This window comes from Herpailurus yagouaroundi, unplaced genomic scaffold (assembly GCF_014898765.1).
Source record: "Herpailurus yagouaroundi ecotype Mexico unplaced genomic scaffold, PumYag 209, whole genome shotgun sequence".
NCBI classification, from domain to species: Eukaryota; Metazoa; Chordata; class Mammalia; order Carnivora; family Felidae; genus Herpailurus; species Herpailurus yagouaroundi.
Genome location: NW_024412440.1, coordinates 6,774,507 through 6,778,477, shown reverse-complemented (window position 1 = coordinate 6,778,477; position 3,971 = coordinate 6,774,507). Strand labels below are relative to the sequence as shown.

The 3,971-nt window shown below is 43.7% G+C and overlaps 1 pseudogene; it reads right to left on the bottom strand.

Annotated features, from left to right (window-relative positions):
- Window positions 1-2,009: 2,009 nt before the first annotated feature.
- Window positions 2,010-3,713, bottom strand: LOC121016170 (calcium/calmodulin-dependent protein kinase type II subunit gamma-like; annotated as a pseudogene).
- Between the last annotated feature and the right edge of the window lie 258 nt (window positions 3,714-3,971).

The window sequence follows — 3,971 nt, the reverse complement described above, 5'->3', positions numbered from 1 at the left end:
TGTGTTTATTTTGAGGAAAAACAAACAAACAAACACTTGCCGTTAATGACATCTGGAATGGCTCTTTCTCAAGTGAAATGGCTTTTACTGGTGAAAATGATAAAAGCAAACAAGCAAACAAACAAACAACAACAACAACATTCAAAACCCCTGAATATTGTACTAAGGACATAAACCAATCGACGAAGAAAGAAATTCTACTAAATGTGGGTAAACATATCAAGAGTGGGAACTTGAGCCACTAGGCTCTCCAAACCTAGCCAGCTCCCTGGGATGGTGTTCGTCCTCAGGTGGGTTTGGCTTTCTGTTCTTCCAGGGCACAGCCTAGGACTACAGTCTCTCCAGGAGATGTAAGACTTCAGCAATTCTTTTTCTCCCCAGCTCTATGCTGCAAGACCTCTATTCCAGATAGTAGACAATGAGAGACCTGGGGCTCCCTTCTTCCATTTCTCCTCAACTCATAAGAAGGAGGCTCTATTCCAGGTACAGGAGCCCTAACATTACCAGAGGATAGAGGTTTTATGCCAGTTGGGGGCATGCTGAGAAGATCACATGCTACTGCCCTTGCACTGAGCCCTGTTTGTAAAGCAAAGGTTTCATTCTGAGAGAATTTGGCCACCCCTCTACCTCTAACTCAACTCCACAGCCGTGGTGCACAAGATTTACGCAGCAGGAGAGGAAGACAATAAGAACAAAGAGCTCTCCCCAAGGAAACAGGCTGTATTTGGAACAAAGCATGGGGAAGTTTAAGCATAAGGGCGCTTTTGAAAACCATGGAAATTTTGGTAGTAAGCAATTAAAAGGAAGCTGGTAGCTCTATGAGAACAACAATATTAACTTCAACAAGTTAGAATTTTAACAGAACCAGGCAAAAATATAGGTCAGAACAGTCTTCTTGGAGCCAGACCAAGCCCCCCAAAATGGCCTTAAAAACTGAATTTTTTTTTTGGTCTGGCCGTTCTGTTTCTTTCTCTATCTCTCTCTCTTTTATAATTGAGGTTCAATGACACACAATTTAGTTTCAAGTGTACAGCATAATGATTTGACATTTGTATACATCAGAAAATAATTACCACCACAAGTGTATTTATCATCTGTCACTATACAAAATTAATACAATATTTTTTTTTAATTTTTTTTTTCAACGTTTATTTATTTTTGGGACAGAGAGAGACAGAGCATGAACGGGCGAGGGGCAGAGAGAGAGGGAGACACAGAATCGGAAACAGACTCCAGGCTCTGAGCCATCAGCCCAGAGCCTGACGCGGGGCTCGAACCCACGGACCGCGAGATCGTGACCTGGCTGAAGTCGGACGCTTAACCGACTGCGCCACCCAGGCGCCCCAAAATTAATACGATATTACCAACTATATTCTCTACACTGATCTGAATGGGAGAAGATACTTGTAAATCATATCTGATAAGAGGTTGATATTAAAAATACATAAAGAACTCATACAGCTCAATGACAACAACAACAACAACAACCTAGACAATCTGATTTAAAAATGAAAAATGGGGGCAGAAGATCTGAATAGACATTTTCCAAAGAAAACATACAGGTGGCCAACAGGCACATGAGAAAAGCTTAATATCACTCAATATTAGGGAAATGCACATCAAAACCATAGCGAGATATCGGCACATTGGTCAGAATGGCTATTATCAGAAGACAGAAGATAACAAATGCTGGTGAAGATCCCACCTTGTGCTTTGTTGGAGGGAATGCAAACTGGCACAGCCACAGTGGAAAACACTATGGAGGTTCCTCAAATATTGAAAATTAGAACTATCATATGAATTCCATTTTTTAACAATCTTTTTTTCTATTTTTTTATTTCTTAAACGTAAAACCGTCTCAATAGAGCAGACGTAGATAAAAGGGCAGGCGGGAGGGCCACATGCAAGGGTGTGCCTTGGCTGCTGCCATTTTGTAACTTGTTTTAAATCTCAAATGAACCGGGCTGCCACTGTCGCTCATGTCCTCCAGAACCACTGACCACAAAAGCTCAGTGATCTCTGGCTGTCTGGGATCTCCTAATGCCTCTGTGACTGAGCTCACCATAGCAGTGATAGAGAACTCTGAGCCATTTGGCATCTCAACGTTGCTGGACTGGGGTCTCCACCTGGCTGGGGAGAGGCTGACACTTCTCTCAATGTACCAGGTGAGGTAGATGTAGGAGATGTAAGCTGCATCCATGAATCATGTAGATGTGTATGTTCAAGAAGGTGCTGTGAATGGGCTTCTTGTTTTGGGGTAGAAGCCTCTCAAAGTAAGACTTGTAGAAATCCATCCCCTCTGTGAGGTTATCCTGGGCCTGGAGATCAAAAGAAGTAAGGCTTAAATCACAGATCTTCCTGTAGGCCTCAAGGACCCCATTGTTAACAACCTCGGTCTATTGTTTGATGATCTTCATGGTCTGTTTGTGCACTTTGAGGTCTTCATCTTCCATGGTGATGTTGCAGCTCTCTGTGGACTTCTTGATGCCATCTGTGAACTGTGCACCATGGTGGTTTCTGTTCCTTTCAAATACCATCTGACTTCTTGCTCAATACACTTTGGCAGCTGAAAAATTCCTGGAGGAAAGCACGGTCGTGAGCATGTCACCCCTCAGATTTCTCAGGACTTTGAACTTGCACAAACACTCCACAGTCTCATGATGATGCATCATGGATGCCACTGGGGAATCTGTGGCAGACCCATTGGTACTTGAGAGCCGTGTGAGGCGTGATGCATTTTGTGGGGTTTATGGTCAGCCACTGCTTGATCAAGTTCTTGCTTTAGGAGTCACTGTATCCTACACTTGTGATGGGAAATCATAGGCTCTGGCCTTGATCTGCTGATATGGCTTGTGCTGATCTTCAAGAAAGGAGACAATCCCAACAGAATATATACGGAAGATCCTACAGGCCCAGATGGCCACAGGTTTTCCATAGGGATCTTTCCTCAAGGCCATAGGGGACACCTAACCTGGGGTACCATCAAATTTAAGCCTACCCTGGGGCACCTGGGTGGCTCAGTCAGTTAAGCGTCCAACTTCAGCCCAGGTCATGATCTCACAGTTTGTGAGTTCGAGCCCTGCACTGGGCTCTGTGCTGACAGCTTGGAGCCTGGAGCCTGCTTCGGATTCTGTGTCTCCCTCTCTCTCTGCCCCTCCCCAGCTCATGCATGCACTCTGTCTCTGTCAAAAATAAATAAACTTAAAAAAAAATTTAAAAAAAATTAAGCCCACCCTGTTGTTCTCCCACACTTTCATGACTATGCCAGCTTTGTGTTTGCATCTTTGCATTTGCTTGCCAACATTGGGTTGCCAGGCTTCAGGTCTTGGTGGACAATGTCATGCTGGTGATGTGGCTAACACTTTCCAGAATTTGATGTATACAGAACCAGTTTCACTGTACTACCCTCTGGCCACAGTCTCATCAAATAGCTACTTTCCAGTAACGTGGTCAAACATGAGGTTGTGAACCCTTTTTCTGTCATAAAGGCACTTGATGTTTGCATGTTTCAAAAGTCACAGTAGTTTGACTTCACATTCTAGTTTCTGGGGCTCTTAGGCAGATAACTTCTTGGTATTGATGATTTTTGCTGTATCATCCTGCATGCAGGAATTCTTCACATACCTGCAAGCCACAGAGAAAGCAACATTGCTGAGCTCCTTAAAGTACGTGTAGTCATTAGCGAAGCATGTTTGGGTGGTGGTGGTGGCCATGTTGGCAGACATGGTGGTGCAGACCACACTGATGTCTGTGCAATCACCACCACTCAGCCAAGGGAGCAAGAGTTGATGAGGCAAAAACAAAAACCAAAAAACAAAACCATAAAGCCCAAATTTAATTATGTCAGACTTTGGAACAATTTGTGTTCCAAGACATAACGCATACAGGCATCCTCAATAATATTACCAGCTGACTCTCATCAGACATACTGGAGGCTATGTAATAGCATCGTCATTCAAAGGCCTCAAAGA